This window comes from Haliotis rubra, unplaced genomic scaffold (genome assembly GCF_003918875.1).
Source record: "Haliotis rubra isolate DU_JTF1 unplaced genomic scaffold, ASM391887v1 Scf103, whole genome shotgun sequence".
Lineage (NCBI taxonomy): Eukaryota > Metazoa > Mollusca > Gastropoda > Lepetellida > Haliotidae > Haliotis > Haliotis rubra.
This window is the reverse complement of record NW_025764926.1, coordinates 1731567-1754277: the sequence shown is the minus strand read 5'-3', so window position 1 is coordinate 1754277 and position 22711 is coordinate 1731567. Positions and strand designations below refer to the sequence as shown.

The window sequence follows — 22711 nt, the reverse complement described above, 5'->3', positions numbered from 1 at the left end:
ATATTCGACATATTAAGTCAATTCAACAACTCATAATTCAAATATTTACATATTCATTTTTCAATCCCATTCCTCAACAAAGACAGGAGTAGTCAATAACACTTTACACCGAAATAACCACAAACATCTCCCGAGTGTCGCCCAACACCCACACCACATGTGTCTGATTATCTTTATGGAGTGTGTAGACGAACTGTATGACTGCCGATCCCTGCTTCCAGCCGGTAGATATGGTAATGTACCCTAGGGAATAACTGGCTTATATCACAGCTTTATCATATAAACAGTGTTAATAAAGAGCCTGTAGCCACCCTTCAACCTCTTGTAATCACTGATAGGTGTCACTTCTGACACTGGTGCTGACTGGTGCAAAGATACTGTCAACATTACATGTACATTTTAGGATCTTTGTCTATAATGATGATCAATAAAACTTCAATTGATCAGAAATCAGATCAGGAAAGGACAGACAGTAAGATCTTAGTTGAACTCATCCCACCGATATAACACTGTTATTCCTTGTATCCATATTCCCCTTCAGATTTTGTTTTGTGTGCGAGGTAGGTAATTAGGTCCTTTCACAGGCCAATTCAATTGTTGATGCGATGTTTAGTTTGATGAAAATGATGCAGTGTACTTTGGTATACTTTCTCATAACCTGAAGGTGAGGTGAGGTGAGGTGAAATTGGGTTTTACGGCGTACTTGAGAACATTTCGCTCATATGACGACATGCATGCGTGTGTATGTGTATGTGCGGCTGCTTGTACTAGCCCAGACTTAAGCTGGTTTTATAGTGCTAGCCCACTGAGATACCATGCCGCAGTGAAGCATGAATATCCCACTCAGACACATTATACTGACTCCGAACCGACCAGTCCTTGTTGTACCCATTAATGCCGAGCGCCAGGCAGGGACCAACAAGTACCATATTTTAACTTTTGGTATGACGCGGTCGGGATCAAACCCGTGCCCTTCCGCTCTTTGGCGGACGCTCTAACCACTACACCACGGAGGTGGTCCATAACCTGAAGATTCAGAACCAATGTTATCAGAATAGTAAAGAAAGCTTTGACCGATCTGCCATAATATATGATAAGTTGACAATATGGCTGTCGACGATGAATTTGATTTCATTTTGGGTTGTCCTTACTATAATATTAGCAGAAATAATTCATTCCAAAATATTTTCATCACTACCCTTCCCGAGAAAAACTACAACAACTTATGTCTTCAACAAATGTTGATATTTTATAGGGACTCGCATTGTATTTGAAAAGAAATCTTTATGCAAAATGATCCCCATATTTTTGCATTAACACGATTTCATGTGTTATATAAACTGAATTATCATTTCTTGTACAATATAACCATTTCTACATGTCTATAATGTATTAAGCATTCCACACAGACATTTGTATTTTAACACAGTTTGTAATCTGGGCCACGCCGCCTCCAATACTGAATAAAGACTTTAAGACTTCCAGCAGTGTATGACTGGTGCATGATGCAACATGATGATATCATTGAAATGAGACTTGCTGCTGAAGCTGGTGGATGTCTGCATTTAAAAACATTATTTTTAAAATCTAATTAATGATGTAATTTTTCTTCACCTCCATGGAAAGAAAGCACAATTATTTTCAAAATTTGATGAACAAAGTAATTTTTCTCCACCTACAAGGACAGTCCACTGACTTTTTCAGGGTATTGAAGCCTCTTTTTATTAATATATGCATCTCTTCAGCCTTTCATATACAAGTTTATGAGACACCTTTCAGCCTTTTAGATACTGCCGGGTAAGCAAAGGAACCTGATCAAGCTTGAAATACATACAAACCAATAAGCATGTGGCAAACTTGGGGGCAAACTAAGAATCCATTCATGGAGGTCCTTTACAACAAGCATGGGGGCAAACTGAGGATCCATTCTGTCCTTTACAACAAGCATGGGGGCAAACTGAGGATCCATTCTGTCCCTTACAACAAGCATGGGGGCAAACTGAGGATCCATTCTGTCCCTTACAACAAGCATGGGGGCAAACTGAGGATCAATTCTGTCCCTTACAACAAGCATGGGGGCAAACAAAGGATCCATTCTGTCCCTACAACAAGCATGGGGGCAAAAAAGCATTCTGTCCCTTACAACAAGCATGGGGCAAACTGAAGATCGATTCTGTCCCTTACAACAAGCATGGGGGCAAACTGAAGATCAATTCTGTCCCTTACAACAAGCAGGGGCAGGGGCAAACTGAGGATCCATTCTGTCCCTTACAACAAAAGCATGGGGGGGCAAACTGAAGATCCATTCTGTCCCTTACAACAAGCATGGGGGCAAACTGAAGATCCATTCTGTCCCTTACAACAAGCATGGGGGCAAACTGAAGATCCATTCTGTCCCTTACAACAAGCATGGGGGCAAACTGAAGATCAATTCTGTCCCTTACAACAAGCATGGGGGCAAACTAAGGATCCATTCTGTCCCTTACAACAAGCATGGGGGCAAACTGAAGATCAATTCTGTCCCTTACAACAAGCATGGGGCAAACTGAAGATCCATTCTGTCCCTTACAACAAGCATGGGGCAAACTGAAGATCCATTCTGTCCCTTACAACAAGCATGGGGGCAAACTGAAGATCAATTCTGTCCCTTACAACAAGCATGGGGGCAAACAAAGGATCCATTCTGTCCCTTACAACAAGCATGGGGGCAAACTGAGGATATCTTGGTTGTCATTAACCTCTTTTGCCTTTCCAAACCAACATAGCATCGAAGGAAACAGTCAGCCTTTCAAACTGTCACTCCCATAGGAAGAAGAATGTGGTACTCTTGGTGATGTCTCCAAGAAACATCAACAGTATCATCCACACACTACTAATGATATACAAAATATATCAAAAAGTTTCATCATAACCCAAAACCATGCTCTGGTCACTTCACAGTACTACCTGAAGACATCTGGAAATCTGACACCTTGATATCATCTCCAGATGAAACTGAGAGGGACAAAAGAGTTAACCCAAGAGCTATCACCCCATCACATGTAACCCAACCTCTAGCCACAACATTGGTTTCATTCAACTCTTCTGTTTCATCTTATTCTTCATCAAGCAAGACCATGACCTAAATGAACACTCACAACATCAATAAGTGACAATTAATGCAATCTTAATTCAGATGAAATCTGTTTCACAATTTTCAATCAGTGTTTGCCTCAACTGATAAAGCCACACTTTTCGCATCTATAATTTGTTCATCTTTAACTGATAATTAGCACTTAAAAATGAAAAAAAAACACCAAAAATGATTATGTTGCTGATCATTTTCATAATACTTAGCATAAAGTAGTTCAAATTGACAAATTGGAAAAACAAAATTCAATTTCTGCCCATACTGCAAGAGGATAATTCAAAAATACAACATGACAATGAAAAACAATATTCCCTCTTGACATTCCTAAGAAACACACGATCATGAAACATACAGTGAACTTTACCTTAAGCGGAGATTTCTATTGATTATGGAAATGTTTTTTATCCTTTTTATTTATCAAGTAAATTATATCGACTATTTCAAATTAACCTTATGCTTGCTTTTTCATAGTTTTACTTTTTAACCAAAAAGTAGGATGGGCAAGAAAAATTCAATTGAAACTACTTTTCTTTAATTTTAAGATTGTGTCTTTTAAAGCTCCAGTTGGTTGAATCCATTAAACGAAAAAATTAAAAAGTGTTGCCTGATGTCAAGGCTAACCATGAATATGAAAGTCATGCTAAAGATGCAGAGTCAGCAAAATGACAAATTCCAGTTCAACTTTCTTGAAGTCCCTTGTGAAATGATCTGCCTCGTTTGTTCCACCATTCAGCACACAGATGAGCAAAACAACTGCACCAAAGAACCTCATGTTGTTTTTAACCGTCTAATTGGCTGAATATTGCCGTCCTTTCTTTATTTACATGTGGAAAAAATATTTTTCAGTTTTTTTCAAGGATTTTCAAGTTTTTAAGGCTACCAAATTCTGTTTTTAACGATTAAATTTTAAGAAACTACTTCTTCCATGAACTTTCATGAACTACTTATCGTGAACGAAACACTTTCATATGTATATACATATATAAGCATATTACACAAAGCTTGTGAAGAATCACCACTTTAAAGGGTAATTTGTCAACTTGTGTGTCATAGAAAATATTGAGCAAGTAGAAATATTGGGTTTCCACTATTTTAAGTTTGTTATTATTGTAGTTCGCTATATGCATTTTATCTAACATATACAGCAAGCGTCTGGGCCTGAAAAACAGTCTGTTATTTCCATCATTTTGTTTCAATCATGTCAGATATATATATAGTTTACTGTAAGTATCCCTTCTGCTTTGGGCATGAAGTAAGGTTGGAGGGCCTCAAATCGCCCCATCATGATGGTATAGGTACAGCCTGTCTTAACTAAACCGTCGCTTTCAGAAACTTCAATTGGCAAGGTAAAATTATGAGGATTCGCAATCTTAAGTTCACTTTATTTGATTTACTTTTTCGTTTAAAGTGAAATTTATGGGTACGTTTTCACTGCAAACAGACTGTAGTTATTGTCAATAATCAGTAAAAAGGGGGAAATATATGGATGTCAGCTTCGTAGAGTGAGGAACGTTTCAGAGTATATTCTTACTACTTCATCCTTGACATCCATTTATAAACTTCCAGTGACGTCACTCTATTGTCTCGCCAGATTCTCGTTTGAGAAAACCTCTACAGGCAGTTTAGCAGGCATTCTTCAACAAATCCCAGGTGTTTTCTACAGAACTGCCTGCATCCCCAGGATTTATTACAGAACTGCCCGCATACCGAGGATTTTCTGAGGAATAGCCCTTGAATTTGAACTATTTTACTTGTTTTGAAGATTGATATGACTGAATATGATCGTAAAATATCACATTATTGAAAACATCCATCATATAGTGCCGATGTCTGGTTTCGAACCTGCACTTCTTCGCTTACTTACTTTTACCCACTAGGCTACGAAGGATCGCTGTGAAGAATAAGATTGTTTGTCAGTATGAACCATGTGTTCCTCAGAAGACAGGTACTGCAGGCAGCACACATGCAGGACACGGGTAGCACGTGCAAGGCAAGGTATCGGCTGCCAGTCTCATCCCAGTTGATTTCAACAGTAAATAACAAATTATATCTAAACTATATATATTCGGTCGGTTCATAAGTTGGATTAAAACCACATATTTCCCTTTATCATTTCTAAATGCCATTCAAAAATCAATATCTTCTTTGAGTGGCATTTAAGAGTTGAGATGTACAACTAGCAAACTTTATGGATAGAAACTTCTTTTATTTTGTGGGTGCGACGTTTCAATACAGATTCTTGTACCCTGACAATGGTTTGACAACAATATAAATGTCAAAATGTTGCACTCGCGAAATAAAAGAAATTGTCATCCATAAATTTTGTCAATAAAAATTGATATGTTATTTGATATGGTGTGACAGATAACTGTGTTCATTATTCACTGGGGCAGTTGGGTAGCCAAGTGTGTGCTTGTCACACTGAAAACCTGGGTTCAATTACCCACATGGGTACAATGTGTGAAGCCCTGATTTCTGGTGTCCCTCGCTCACTCACTCACTCACTCACTCATTACTCATTCACTTCACATGTTTAAACAGGAAACAGATACTTCTGTTGACACTGGACATCAAGCTGACTAAACTGTCAGGAGACTCCAGCCTCATGTTTGATGATTTGTTAGTGTTTTTCATTCAGATTTCTAATGATCGGATACTGCTGGGCAAGCAGCTTTCATATTATATTTAGTTGACAGCAAGTAGGATTTAAAAAATGTTGATATTGTATTTAGTTGACTGTAAGTAGAATTTAGAAATGATGACATTTTATTTAGTTGACTGCAAGTAGAATTTTTTTTTAATTATTCTCGACAGGAATTGTCCCCAGAATCCAACGCTCTCTCCCACACGCAGTGGATATGATAATCTATTTATACACACCTCGTGTCAACATATAAATAGTGATTCACAAACACATGCACAGGTGTCAGAATCGTACAATTGTCTCTGTGGTTTGCAGAGACACCTTAGAATATGGAAAGTGTTTTGACACTATAATTGTGTAAGTCAACAAAGTTAGTCTTAGGGTAAGCTCTATCTATCCCTTGGTAGACTGCATGTCCCCATTCAGTGATGGAATGGATCATTTCTGTTGTCTGGTTGGTCTAATATTGCTGACCACAACATAAAACAATGTAATAAGGAAACATACAACTGCTGGATGACAACTTCTTGTTAATTAACTGCATACAGTGATGTTTCGATTTAGATTCTTACACTTTTAGTGTCACTTAAAGCTTGATAATGATGCAAGTCACTCAAACCTTGATAACAGGGTAAGAATCTAGACCGAAAAGTCGCTCTATGCAATAAACTAGAAATTTTATCCATAAAGTCGTATGCTCCATTATTGACTCACCAACTTCTAGACTGCCGATTAATGTTTGCATATCTTACTAATTGGCAAATGGACACGAACTTCATATTTAAACTCAAACCTAGTTTCACTTATTTTTAAAACATTTGCTATTTATACCAGCGTACATGTAAGCTGGAGCCATTGGTGTTTGATTTGATAACATAATCGTTAGTTTCTCATTACAAGGCCTTGCTAATTGTTTACTCATCTGTGCGCAGTCTGTAGAGATTCATTGCAACAACTTGCCATATTGTAGCTGAGATGCTGGACATTTTAACTTTCCAAGCTGTACAAACAACATAAACAATTCCAAAAGTTGACATTAAATGTTCAAAACAAAACATTGTCAAAACAAATGTGTTGAAAAATATCGTTAGAGGTTCGGTATTATGTGGAAACAATGATTGTAATATGTGTCCTGCAAGTGGTACGTTCCTCTGAGCCACGTGTAACTTAATCACCATTTGAGACAAACCACATTTTATAAATAACTGTTTAAACCTCCCTATGCGGTAGTTATGTTTTAGACAGACTTGTACGATCAACAAGTTTTGTTTGTTTGTTATTTACTGCTGTAGTCAGCAATATTCCAGTTCTTCCGACAGGCTGGAAATAATACGAGGCAAAACCGTTGATTAGGCTGACATCCTCGTCATCTGGGTACAGGGACACACAAACAACCGAGTCAAGTCTGACCACCATATCAGTTTAGTCAATCCTTTTTTAACCTCAAGATGCAGTGGGCAATGTATAAAATAGTTTTGAAATATGGCCTGTCCAAGGACTGGCTGTCCAAACAGGTGACCAGTCCTGAACAAACACAGCCAGTCCCAAAAACTAAAACAGTGAAAAAATAATAGATAAGACAAAGTTCAAACCAAGTTGAGTTTATTTTTTCAAATATTTTCCCCGACCATAGGACAGCCTTACTTATTTAATACACTGTCCTTCACAATAATAGACCGTCAAGGACAGTGGGACGGGCTATGTTTTATACACTGCAGTGGGGTAGCCTAGTGGTTAAAGTGTTCACTAATCACGCCAAAGACCCAGGTTCGATTCCTCACATGGGTACAATGTGTAGAGCCCATTGCTCATGTCCTCTGAGAGTGATGGAATATTGCTGAAAGTGGTGTAAAGCTAAACTCACTCACTCACTCCTAATCACAAGCAAATGTTACACTTTTCTTTACTTATAAGCAATATATAAATCTCTGTGCTTGTGTACAGCAAGTGTTTATAATTAAAGAACCACTAAAACTTTGTTTATAACTCTTTAACCATTACATATGAAAGATTTGTGGTTGGTCTTATGCGGGAACACCAAATTTATTCTTTAAAACTTGTGGTTAATTAATACCGGCGATTAAAAGTGGCCAAAAGTCGCTTCGCTTCCTCACCGCCAACGAAAACCACAGACAGGTTACGTAACTCTGTCGCCAGAGCACTGCAGTGCGTCATATGAGGAACGATTTTCAGTTAGTTGTATAGAAAGTGTGTAGCACGCTCATCATTTTGATGATTTCTCGACATGAACACTTTTACATGCCAAATCGCTGCTTTGTCGCCAATTGCTCCTAAGGGGTCGGGTGATGGTGTCACCATGCACAGATTTCCACAGGATCCCCGTTAGTTCGTGCTAAATGGGTTATGTTTGTGAGTGCGGCTGAAGCGTTGTGGAAGCCTGAAACGATATCTTACTTGTGTTCAGATCGCTTCACGGAAGTTAAAGAATCAAAACTACTTACTAGTTATAGTAAAATATGTATATGATTGATGACCATAAATATTTTCCATAACACAACTTGTAACATAACGATTTCTTCCTCGAAGTGAGGTTGTGGTCGAAGTAACAATAATATTGTAAGTAGTATTATATTGACACCCACCTCACTGCCAGGAGAGAAATTGTTATGTTATTATCGCTATGTCATGCAAAATCCTATTGGCCATCAATAAAATATATATTTTACTACCAGTAGAAAGTAGTTTTGATTTTGTAACTCAGTGAAAACAAACCTAAATACCATTTATCCACAGACTGGCTGGATGTTCCCGACAGGGCCGCCATTTTAAAATCGTGAAAGTCTGTTAGAATTAATGAGATTATAGTTTGTTTTCATCAAGTTAGAAAATCAAAACTACTTTCTACTCGTAGTTAAATATGTATTGGAATCATAACCAAAAAGGATTTTGCATGACACAACTTATAACATAACGATTTCTTCCATGGAAGCAGGTGGGGGTCGAAGTCACAATACTGCGCCGATAAATTTCTTGCTACATTCACATGGTTAATGTCCACTCACCAGTATGTAGATACTAGTCAATGTGCGCCTTTATATTTGGTCTTATAATCCTAATTAGTTTATTATCATACTTGTATGCATTTTGAAACTAAATAAAAAGCTGACGATCTGCTGATACTTATAGTGAATTTATAACAGAACTGTAATATCTAGACATTTTATAGTTTGCCAATGTGAATCATAATTCGCGACACACACCCTAGTGTATGTTGTCTGTCTCATTACACTTCACGCTTAAAACAATGATTCTGTTGAATGCTACGACAAATGAATAAAACAAAATGCAAATATTAAAATTAAAACAGATTAAAGTTATAGGAACAATATCAGGCCATTACCTTGTTTAAGGAATGTATCCATCAATATCCACAAAACTGTTCCAAATGATGTGTCTTTTAACAGTTTAATATACGAAAAAGTGATAAATCTTTTCAGGTATTGGTGTATAGTCTCATTGGTCACCCAAGATAGCACACCTGGCAACTAATTGCATAATGTCCGCCTTTCATTAAAAACAGTAATTTAGTTAGCCAATAATGGGCAATCAATCAATGTATTGCCGGGTTAATCTTTGAAAGAAGGACGTTTTTTTTACGCAGACACCGACATTAATGGCAGAGTGTATTCAGTATAGATTAGTAAATCTACATACATAAACACTACCTTTGACAAACTGGGCTGTGTAAGATAAAAGTAATTAATCAATCAGCGTGTTATCGGTTAATCCTTTGATCGATGTTTATAATGTTGAATATTTACTCCAGACACAAGAAATGCCAAATGGGAACCTTTGTCGGTAATCTAAGTGTGTTACCACTAATTATACCTGTTATAAATTCATTAACTGACCATCAAGTGAATGATGACAAATAACATGTGTAGGTTTATACCACCTAACACGGGTTACAACAAGGGAGTATTAATTGCTGTATTGCATGTGAAAACTTATGGGCCGACACTGTTTTGAGAATACAAACAGATTTTACATGACATGATTAAATATCGAGGTAAAAAACACAGAAATGGGATCAATTTGATCAGTCATTATACAAATAGGGCCTAACGACACCAATCAATTGTGACAGAAGCGCCTATGAAAACAAGTTGTAACTCGAAACTAGGCAAAGCAGGAGACAAAATTAAATGCCAGTAGATTGTGAGAACATATAGCTTCATTTTCCACAACAATTGTCACGATTTCAGGTTTATACAAGCCTGTAAACACGATAATTTACCCCTAAAATGTAGATGAATTCTGCATCGGCCCTCAAAGCTATTCCCTCATATGACGCCACAGAGTCGCTACCGCCTGATTGGTTGAAATTTCGCTCATGGGTGAGAATTGTGCACTGTTGTCAAAAAGGTCGATTTAAGTCAATTAAAGGTCGAAATGAGTAGTTTTAATGACGGGTTTCATTTATAACGATGCCAGGTAGTGATTTATGTATTTTTACCCCTAGGGTTTATGTGACCTTTAACATATAAGTAGTAGTATGATGGGGGTTCTGCAGCAGTTTGTGTTGTTAGCGTGATTTGTGTCTGAATCTGCTCCCAACGATGATAAAAAATGGGTGTGTTGTCTGTGTGACCATCGTTGGATGCGTCCTTGTTTTAAACGTAGCTGAGCTGAGTACGGAGCCTTAAAATAAACCAGCTCGCCAGCTTAGCCATGTTAAATTCGCTGTGTGTCTGACAGGGGGTCCCGGCAGCGTAATGGTAGAGTGCTGGACTGACAATACCAGCCGTTCGAGTCGGGCTAGCGTCGGAAACTTTTGCAAGCAGAGTGAGGTTTGTAGGTCACGCCAGCGCTCATGTATGAGCGTTCTAGATACCCTATGCTGGGTATGTCCTATGCTGGTTGCCATGAGTGTAGTGTCTATCCTGTCGAGGACAATCGTTGCCCTATGGTATTTTTTGTGTAATCCGATCCGCACATCGCGTTCTAGTTCCAGTTGGCGTCGGATCTCGCTGATTTGTCGCAAACGAAATCCGTCCACGGTTTTTGAGCGTTTGGGCCACTTCGTCCATGGACGGATACAATCCCATCTCGAGTATAAAATTAAGTTAGGAAATAAGCTTCCTCCGACAATTGGTCCTCTGACAATCTTTGATGAATATACCTAAGGCTGATTAGGTTTATATGTCCGGATAAATAAATGTGTTCGAGTGAAATGACAGACTCTTCAATATCAATGACCCCCTCGAGGTTTGTAATGGTGTTTGTTCCTGGTTGTACATAAATATGACAACGTTTATTTTGATGTCGAACATGCCAACGTATTTTTAACCCATCCAGAAGTTTCACATCTTCTGAGGGGTAACTTCCAAGCAAGAGTTCAACAATAAGTGTAGAGCCTGGTATAGTCCTGACCGACGCACTTTCGAAAACATACAATTCACTAAATTGCAAACTTAACTGGTTATATTTGTTTTCCGGTTTGGTGGTTAACATATTGCCACTCATGTCTGGCATTATTGTTACATACGTCGTCTTTTGTGGAGCCTCAAACCTCCCCAGTAGAAGTCCATTATTTTTCTAGTTCGATGACATTACCAACATCATCCATGACAAGATAGGGGTAGGTAAGGACAAGATTGATGATCCAGTTCAATTGAGATTCGATGATCACTTCTCGTCGTTTGTACACATTGTTTGGTGAGTGCAATACGTATAAGGCATTTTCCGTACCGGGTTGATCGAATCCTTGCATGTCCCCGAGATCGGAGAACGTGATGGTAGCGTGTAGACTCAGGTTTGAAACATCACCCATGGTTATACTCGTATTATGGAAGCGTCTTCAATTGGTTCTCCGACAATATAAGTTTTAGAAAATAATATTTAATTGGTTTTCCGTCAGTCTTTGATTGATGTATTTGAGGCTGATAAAATTTAGATCTTCGTACAAGTAAATACTTGGGAGATAAATGGACTTCTTCGTTTCTATAACACGAACCCCATCGAGGCTTGCTAAGGGTGTCGATCCCGGTCGTATGATGATCCGGCAACGTTGGTGCTGCTGTCTGTCGTCCCAGCTTATTGACAGTCCATCCAAATGTAATCGTGGCACGGAAGCGTTTACGAGACAGACTTCTATTACGAGCGTGGTGTGTAATTTGATAGCAAAATTTGAATCGAATAAATACTGTTGGTGATCAGGTATGTCGTGCATTACAAAAGTTGCATACTCGTTAACTGGAGCTAACGTGTTGCCCGTGTGACCTGGTATTCGCAATACTTGTATGGTATTATCTCTTGATGGACTAAAAGACGTGAGAATGGTCCCGTTGTTCATTATTTCGGAGACGTAATCATTATTTAAGAATATTTGGGGTGAAGCTATGGTGATGTTGAGCAACAAGGCGGGCTCTTTGAAATCAGCCAGTGACACTCGCCCGTACACGTTATCTTTAAGTGCAGGACGTACAAGGTGTTTTCCTCACCGGGCAGATCGAATCCCTTCGTGTCCCCAAGATCACCGAGCGTAATTTTGGGGTGGTTCATCGTATACACATGTTACAAAATAGTTTTCAGTTGGTTTTCGGGTAATTTCTGGGACGTGCATTTCAAACCCAATAAGTGTACTTTAGTTCAAGTGCAAGTATATAAGTGTACTTTAGTACAGTAAATTCTAGTACCTTTGTGATGTACAAGAATTTGTGCTTTACTAAGAAATTGCAATCCAAATTATAACATGTGTTACATTGAACCACTTTCTAAAAATCATCATGTACTTAAACTCATGATCATCAAACAACAATACTAAGATTAAAATACTGAGAATATTTCTGTCTGCATTATTAATAAACATTCTTTTAAAGATGACTCACAAAAAAAATTGACATTTCAGACATATTAAACAGTCACTATACCATATTTTCTGTATTTATGTACACTTGAGGTGGAGCAAGTAACTTATTTTTAAAATGCATCCATATTCAATATAATTATCCACTTGCCAAAATATTTAATTAATAATTCAACGCTAATTTAATTGGGTATTGGCAAACCGTGTTGATATACTGATCTACCAACTGAAATCTAACTGATACATCTTGGATACAGACTTATCTCTTACCTCCCAAGAAACAATTAAACATATCAAATACAACAACAATCTTTAATCAAAGCTATGCTTGCAACCTGCTAATATGTCAGTGCTGTTTATAGATTTATTTTTACTATGAAATTGATTATAGTTTCATGTTACTTGCTTCATTTTATCATTAAAGTCAAACATGTCTCATCCAAATAATCAAAATGACTAAAAGAGTAATAGGTTTAGCTGTTCCTAATTTAAAGATAAGAAAGTGGATGCAAACACAAAAGATCATTGTAACTTCTGGTCATTCTGACCTATCTTGCGTCAACATTACACAAACATAATTTAAAGGATAATTATCCATGGTGAAGTTTGATGAAATTGTGGCCAATTATTTGTTTCTTCTCTTCTCATCATTGTGAGTAAGTTAGTTTTACGCCACTTTTAGCAATATTCCAGCAATATCACAGCGTGGGACACCAAAAATGGGCTTCACACATTGTACCTTTGTTGGGAATAGAACCCAGGTCTTCGGTGTGATGAGCGAACACTTTAACCACTAGACTACCCGACAGCCCCTCATCACATTGTGACTTTAGATGTTTGTTTCTTCACTTTCATGACCTTAATCATTTTGATTATCTTGGGTTAATAATCCATTAGAGAATTCAGATTAAGGGTTTCAATACATAGGGCTTTAACTAGTTCCAGTGTAGCATTGTTAATCCATTTCTTTTTCAAAATTGAAGACATGTGCATAGATCATCATGTGCAGCCAGCCAGTCAAGAGTAAGCAGAAAAATTGAAATACTGTAAGAATATGCACAGCAAACTGATCAAAATAACATCAGTTTTCCTATGACCTATACCAGGCAACTATTAGTCAGTCAGCAGGAATCTATGGAATGACACAAATGTATTTTAATATTTTTTAGATAAAACACATATGAAAAGAATTTAACAAATGAATACATTGGATACTTTTAACACTTGTCAATTTCAGTTTGAAGGCAAAGAGCAAGGATGCATAGCCACAATCAGCAAGTCAGTCAATCACTGACATCAGCAAGAACGTATAGCCACAATCAGCAAGTCAGTCAACCATTGACATCAGCAAGAACGTATAGCCACAATCAGCAAGTCAGTCAACCATTGACATCAGCAAGAACGTATAGCCACAATCAGCAAGTCAGTCAACCATTGACATCAGCAAGAACGTATAGCCACAATCAGCAAGTCAGTCAACCACTGACATCAGCAAGAACGTATAGCCACAATCAGCAAGTCAGTCAACCATTGACATCAGCAAGAATGTATAGCCACAATCAGCAAGTCAGTCAACCACTGACATCAGCAAGAACGTATAGCCACAATCAGCAAGTCAGTCAACCACTGACATCAGCAAGAACGTATAGCCACAATCAGCAAGTCAGTCAACCATTGACATCAGCAAAAAGACATACCCAATAAGTAGGTAAGTCAACCATTGCTAATTGTCCCTATGCATTCTTGACATTGCCAACTGTTAAGCCAACCACTGACATCTTCAAGAACACGATCATTCAGGCAATAACACTGCTAGTTTTGACAACCTGATGATGATGCAAACCTTCCAACTTATAAAGGTTTCTGAAACCTTTCCAAACAGCAGCATACAATAGAACCACTTTGGTTTCACAATGACTTTGCCATTCAGGAACAATATCAGCATCTCCTGACCAAACATCACTGACAATCAAGACTACGGTATGGTCAACCCATTCAAGCACAGACAACAGATTCCTTCTGACCCCAAGCCAAGATGAAACAAGCCTTATCACATCACTGAACAAACAGAGCTCAAATTGCTTAAATATTTGCTGCTGATAGACATATGACAGATGCCCACAGCCTCACAATATCCCAAAACACACATCTCATCTACCAGTGGACTGGATACTGGGGCAGAATGACCTTCTGGCAGTAATCGCAATGTGCAGACCAAGAAATTTGTAATGTTTTTTGCCAGTCATGAACATTCCTAACTCAGGAAGCTAAAACGTGATACTTCAATAAACTGGAAGACGTATATATCTTTCTTGTTAATTCTACAGGTGATCAGACCAAACTTGTGACAACCATGTGTGTTACGACTTTACGACTTGGTGTACAGAAAACCATTGCTCTTAAAGGAGAATACGAACGAAAACAACTTTTGATATATTGTAAAGGATATTCTAAAAGTCACATTCCGTGATTAAATATAACAAAAAGTTTGTAAAATAGCCAAAAAGCACAAAAACGTACCCGTATTTCCGCCAATTATATAAACACCTGACAGTTAATGAGCAGAGGGGGTATCACGTGACATGACGTCACATGTGCCTCACAACTTAACAGTGTCCGTGGATTCTGAAGCAGTAAAAGATGTTCCTGATGTCATTTCTGAAATGGATGTTAGACCGTATCAATACGTATCTTGCAAGACAATTTTCCACTGAAGATGAAGAAGAAGAATCAAGCGAAACGAAGGCACCGCTTGAGGTCAAAATAAATTTAAAAATAGACCATATCATTTAACAAGATTACTATTTTTCAGCAAAATTTCATACAGTTCCAGCCAGCAAACTCACCCCTATAAATATATGACCAGTCACAAAGAATTATTTTTTTAAAAATGTGATTACAGTTCATTTTGTGTCTGGGGTTTGTGTAGGGTGTCTGGGATTTAAAAACAAAATAATTGTGCTTCAGACGAGGGAAAATAAAAATTATCTTCTTCAAAAATTACTCTGGAATTATTTTGTTGAAAAAAAATTAGGATCCTAGTTCTCATTAATAACGTATCAAGTATCGATACAAGATCCCAGCCTGGTCGAGCAGAAATAATATTCACAACGCAGATAAGTTATTCCCTGAAAACTGGTGAATTATAAAATACTAGTCAGGACAACGTAAGTTTCCCCATTGTTTGGTTATGGAAATAGTTATGGTACTCGGTCATAGCCTTAGAATGACATCTTGTCAGCCAATGAGAATACAGAACAACTTTCACGGCACACACTACTGACAAATAGCGTGTCTGATGACGACGTGCGTAATTGGACAAAATGGAAAATAATGAAAGCAACAAGTACTTCATGATTTGCCGTTGTATTCGGTAATGTTTCAAGTAGACTGCATCATTTAGGGCTCCAAACCGAAAAGAACGTTATAGCGAAACGTTTTCAAGCTCATGTGAAATCTCTTACTGATTTTGATAATAGGCTACATATCTCATGTGTACCAGTCGAACTGCCCAAGCTACAAAATGCCCAGAAAATTTAGTCATTCATTCTAATTTGTTCCAATTTATTTATAATGATTGAATATATGCCGTAAATGCATAGTTTTTGTCAACTTATTATGATATTATGTTCTTCTTATAAAAGTTATTAGGAAGTAATATTTCTGATAAATGTTTCATTAGTAAACTCATAACTATGTATATACTTTTATATGAAGAACATAATATCAAAGTTGACCTAACTATGCATTTATGGCCTATATTTATTCATTTTAAATAAAATGGGGCATTTTGACTACCCCACTGGGGCAATTTGACCAAATTTGCTCGGTCATTTTGTAGCGGGGGCAATTCGACTGGCAATCGGACTTGATTTAATTTATGTTAAAAATACCACTGACAGTAAGTTGTTACAGGGAATGATGGAGTATAAATGAATCTCGTGGATACTCTTTCCTTCTTCAGCCTAGTTTGGGGATTTCCATACCCCATGCGTGCATGTCTCTTTCATATGCGTCCGACTCGGAATGATCGGTGCATTTCTCCTGCCAAAATCTGTCATTTCACTTGGAAAACGGAAAAATGGTGGTTCTTTTCCATGTTCGATGGGATGCCGTGCATCCCCAGGCAACGCAATACACCATCGTACCATTTACAAAAACCACAGAAACAACACGATTTTTACTGTACATAGCGCTTGGTCTTTGGCAATATGGCGGACTCCACGCACATTTGACGTCACGAGCGGAAAGGTCACGTGAGTTCCAGCGAAAAATGCATAATGGCCGAAGCTGAGATTTACAGAAACTGTTTTCGCGATTAAAACATAATTATACATAATTTTTAATTGAAAATGTGGGAATATGTTTCTGATGACAAATTATTGCAATTCACTTGTATTCTCTTTTAAATGTCACAAAAACAAAGGAACTGATAATTGACTTTCGGAGTAAACCCACAGAACTGCTTCCAGTGATAATCAACGGTGAATGTACAATATATAACAAGTTTTATGGATAACAACTTCTTTATTTTTGTGAGTGCGACGTTTCGATACAGATTCTTGTACCGTTGTCAAGCAAGAGTGATACATGAAGTGTAGGAGCTGCATATATATACTGTATATAACAATGAAACAACATAATAGACAAAGGAAACAACATAATTGCCATGATTGGCTAAGCAGTAAGCTGATGAAACAGAGCAGAACAACCAACTACCTTTCCTTGATGTCCTTGTGTCCCGCACCTCCTGCAACCAACTCCAGACCTCCGTGTACAGAAAACCAACTCATACGGATCAATACATCCACTACAACTCCAACCACCCACCTAAAGTCAAGACCGGCGTCATCTCTACATTGACCAGAAGAGCCAAAAACATCTGCTCAACAAACCTACAGGAAGAAATTGAACACCTGAGGAAAGTCTTTGTGGAGCGCATAACCACTACCCACCTGAAATAGTCAACAGAACCATCGAAAGCAGCGCTTTCACCTCCTGCCAAAAGGTCTAAACTAGAATCAGCCCGCATCAAGATATCCATTCCCTACATTGGTAAACCATCACACCAAATCAGCCGACTCCTGAAACAACAGGCAGGAATAGACACTACCTTCTCAGCGTCCTCCAGCCTCAACAACCTCCTCCATGCCAGCGAAGAAAACAACCCACCATCAACAACAACAACCCGAAATGTGTTATTTACAAAATAGACTGTGATTGTGGACAATGCTACATAGGTGAAACATCCCGACCCATCAACACCCCGAGTCAAAGAACATCGCACCTCTGTTGCTAATTCCGACACCAAATCAGCTATCTCTGACCACATCAAAGCCAACCCCAAACATCAAATAGAGTGGTCCGACATTACCATTCTCGCCAACAACCAAGCGGACTTCACTAAGCGCAAGCTCACAGAAGCCATTCACATCAAGCATACAAGCCTACCATCAACCGTGACCAAGGATACTCCATTCCATCTGCTTATGATCCACTCCTCCACCAAGCCCAGTCTATTGTATAAACATCGCATCCATTGCATAAACATCTCATTGTAACTACATCTCTGGCTTCCACTCACTATCCTTTATGTACTTACTGGCTTCATCAGCTTACTGCTTAGCCAATCATGGCAATTATGTTGTTTCCTTTGTCTATTATGTTGTTTCATTGTTATATACAGTATATATATGCAGCTCCTACACTTCATGTATCACTCTTGCTTGACAACGGTACAAGAATCTGTATCGAAACGTCGCACTCACGAAAATAAAGAAGTTGTTATCCATAAAACTTGTTATATATTGTACGTCTCAACTTCTAAAATGCCACTCAAACAAACGGTGAATGTGTTGAGACAGTGTCGGAGTATAAGTATCTGGGAACCTTCATTGACTCTAAGCTGAACTGGAACTCTAATACTGAAGCCCTATACAAAAAGTGTCAACAACGTCTTCATCTCATGCGTAAACTGAGATCTTTTAATGTTAACCCATCTGTGATGTCATCTTTTTATGTAGCATTTATTCAGAGTATTTTAACATTTTCCTTCCATTGTTGGTACGGGTCTCTCTCAGTTCATCTCAAATCTAAAATAGACAAAATTGTTAACACTGCAAGTAAAATCACTGGAGTCAGACTTGAATGTTTATCATCAATATATGAGCGGCAAATCGTGAATCAAGCTGTCAAAATCATATCTGACCGTACTCACTACTTCAATTCGGAATACAACATTCTCCCTTCAGGCTGCCGATACAAAGTTCCAGTTGTGAAAACTAAGAGAGCCTGTACATCCTTTATTCCAAGTACCATATCTCTCTTAAACAAATGTGAAGATGCCTAAATCAAAGAATTTATGTAAATATGTTTGGTATCTCTTAGGGCTTCAACGAGTCCATTTTTTTGGACTCGAGTACTCGAGGGGTGAGACTCGACTCGGACCCGAGTACTCGAAATTCATACCTTTCAAGCAAACAATCAATTGTCAAGATAGTTACCTAATCATTTTAAGAAGTGAAATCTCAATCGATGTATAATATTTACTCTCATCTGCAGACTTGTAACAACTAATACCATACAGCCACACCGTGTGAGGAGTAAACTATTTAATCTAGGTGTTAATAAAGATGGGTTAAAGAATTCAGGGTACATAGAACTCAGTATGTCAGTGTAAATGGCTATCAATCTTCTTTTCTCTCAACCTCTACTGGAGATCCACATGGCTGTGTTCGTTCATCCGTACTCTTCGTTTTGTATACCAATGACTGTTACTTGTCAATATATGACTTGTTTACTGTGAAATTTGCAGATGACGCCACTGTTACTGGCCTAATTTATGATTCTGAACATTATTATCGTCAAGGCATTGACAAAACCGTAATGACAGTTTTTTTTATCAAACCTTTGTTCAAAGTGTGTTGACCCACAATTTTCTATGTTGGTATGGGGATCTGTCTCATCGCAACAAAAACAGACTTTTCAAAATTGTTAATACTGCTTGCAAAATTTCTGGAGTGTATTTCGAGTATAGTCAAAAAGACAGCTAAAATTAGATTTGATAGTTGACATATTTAATCTCACCATTTTGAACTACTTCCTTCTGGACGCTGCTGTCGATTACCTTCCCTCAAAACAGAGCTCGACAGTCTTTCATACCATCAAGTATTCGTGAATGCAACAAATATTTTGAATCACCATCATGTGATTGGAACTAGAATTATTCAGCCTCTTTACCTATGTGGTTAATTGAATTATATCATGTCAGTTTCATTTGTAAATAGCATTCGTTTTGAGCATGTAATTATTGTGTATATTTTTGTGAACTGTGTATATATTCATTTTGAGACAGTTTGGATGTATGAGAATTTCCTCCGGGATAATAAAGTTATATCTTTTTCTTAATATTAGACGTTAACGGCCGCTCATGCTTAGCACATGGCAGACAGTCCGTCAACGTCAATAATTCGAGTTATCTCCCCTTTTCGAGTCCTCGAGTCCTTGAAAATGGACTCGAGTCCAGCTAAACCCGACTCGTCCTCGAGTACTCCTCGAGACGAGTACCCGTGGAAGCCCTAGTATCTCTCTCTCGAGTACTCGAGTACCCGTGGAAGCCCTAGTATCTCTCTAATGTGTCAGTAGCTCTGCTGATGTAACACAAATTCCTGAAAAGGTATTAAAGTACTATTCTATTCTATTCTATTCTATTCTATTCTATTCTATTCTATTGTATTCTATTCTATTCTATTCTATTCTATTCTATTCTATTCTATTCTATTCTATTCTATTCTATTCTATTCTATTCTATTCTATTCTATTCTATTCTATGCAATGTTTCAGCCTCAATGCTTGTTCTGGATTTGGAGCAGAGGAACCGAATCAGTCAAAGTTGAAGGACCTATAAATATACTTCGAGTTATCCGAGGTTCAACGCAACCACAAAATGATGACTGGTCTGGAGACAAAACAGTAAACTCACCATGCTTCACGGCAAACCGAGGAGCATGACTTTTCACGTGCGGTCAGATCACGTGCTCTTGACCACGTGGGAAACGATCGAATCAGTCAGTTGTGTTGACGTTTTCCTTGTCTGACTTGAGTTTAGACGTCAGTTGAGTTCAGGTTTAACTTGAGTTCGGGTGTTTGTTGATTTGGGTGACAGTTCGTAAAAATAGGATGTAAACAGACTGATATTAAGATGGTATTAATGCATCGAAATAGAAGTTCCAGATAGCTAGCTGCTATAGAGCTAGATACTGTACATAATAGACTTTACGCTGCGATAGAGCTAGATAGTGTAGATAATAGAATTTAAGGTATCATGTTAAGTTACTTGCCCCATTAGCATTTGTCGAAAGAGATTCACATTTAGTTCCCCAATTTTATTGTTTGAACTATTTCATCAGTTTAATTAAGAGCGTCACATTTAGTTCCCCAAATAGCATATTTAGACACTACATATTTTAGTTAGTTTAGTTTTCAATTCCACTGCGCTACAATGACCAAGTAGGGTTGGTTGGTTGTTGTTTTACACCACACTCAGCCATATTCCAGCTATATAAGGTTGGTTGGTTGTTGTTTTACACCACACTCAGCCATATTCCAGCTATATAAGGTTGGTTGGTTGTTGTTTCACACCACACTCAGCCATATTCCAGCTATATAAGGTTGGTTGGTTGTTGTTTTACACCACACTCAGCCATATTCCAGCTATATAAGGTTGGTTGGTTGTTGTTTTACACCACACTCAGCCATATTCCAGCTATATAAGGTTGGTTGGTTGGTTGCTGTTTTACACCACACTCAGCCATATTCCAGCTATATAAGGTTGGTTGGTTGTTGTTTTACACCACACTCAGCCATATTCCAGCTATATAAGGTTGGTTGGTTGTTGTTTTACACCACACTCAGCCATATTCCAGCTATATAAGGTTGGTTGGTTGTTGTTTTACACCACACTCAGCCATATTCCAGCTATATAAGGTTGGTTGGTTGTTGTTTTACACCACACTCAGCCATATTCCAGCTATATAAGGTTGGTTGGTTGTTGTTTTACAACACACTCAGCCATATTCCAGCTACCGTATACCGGGAAATTTTCGAGGTATCTAATTTTCTCGAAAAATATTATATCCATGAATTTTTCCTAACTTCAAACCTTTGGGTTAGATTTCCTATCGATAAGCATTTCAACTGCTAGCAACCAATGACTTCCTGACATGCATTAACTCTTTAATGCCTGTCTACAACTAATCTTAACGCTCAGTGGCCCTGAAAGGCCTGAATGAACAAACAACAGAAATGCGTGTCGAGACTATTTAATTGTGTTGTAATTGTTGGTCCAGAATAACATGCATTATAAAAATAGGTAATTCAATCAGTGTTTATGTGAAGTCAAACCAACTGTCAATGCACTCGATGTCACTCTTCTGGCCAAACGATTCCAGATCGGCGTTATGCCAGGTTTGATGAATGCGCATCTTTAAGGGGATTGTTTACACAAACATCCTGGGGCTGTAAGGCATCCGTGTTGTTGGTCAGTTTCAGTAAAGAGGTCAACTTGTCAGCTTTCTAACAACAACATAGTTTCAGCAGAGACCCATCATAGTTAGTTGTTAAAAACAATATCGCTCTGAGAAAAATGGCGCCATGTTTGAACACTGCCGACAGAGTGTTTCGGGTCATTTATCACAACAAAGGATCAAAGGGTTGTTTTCATTACTATTATTTTGCCATGGACTGGTATACCGTAGTTATAACATCAGACGGCAGCTATCACTGGCTACTTGTCGATAGTTCACTGAGTATTAATCCGTAAGTCATGTTTCTGGGCACTTTCTTCTAACCTCAAATTAAAATTGCTAAAATATTTATATAGGTCGAAATTTAAATTTTAAAGCTCTGGGGTCTCAAACCTCGAAATTTTAGCACCTCGAAAATTTCCCGGTCTACGGTATATAAGGTTGGTTGGTTGTTGTTTTACAACACACTCAGCCATATTCCAGCTATATAAGGTTGGTTGGTTGTTGTTTTACACCACACTCAGCCATATTCCAGCTATATATATAAGGTTGGTTGGTTGTTGTTTTTACACCAGCTATATAAG

The 22711-nt window shown here is 38.0% G+C and overlaps 1 long non-coding RNA gene across 1 annotated transcript; it reads left to right on the top strand.

Moving 5' to 3' along the window:
* Positions 1 to 8775: 8775 nt before the first annotated feature.
* On the top strand, positions 8776 to 22355 carry LOC124272392. The gene is made up of 3 exons (XR_006897326.1): positions 8776 to 8787; positions 10666 to 10669; positions 22218 to 22355. It is a non-coding gene; the product is annotated as an uncharacterized LOC124272392 (long non-coding RNA).
* The last annotated feature ends 356 nt before the right edge of the window (positions 22356 to 22711 follow it).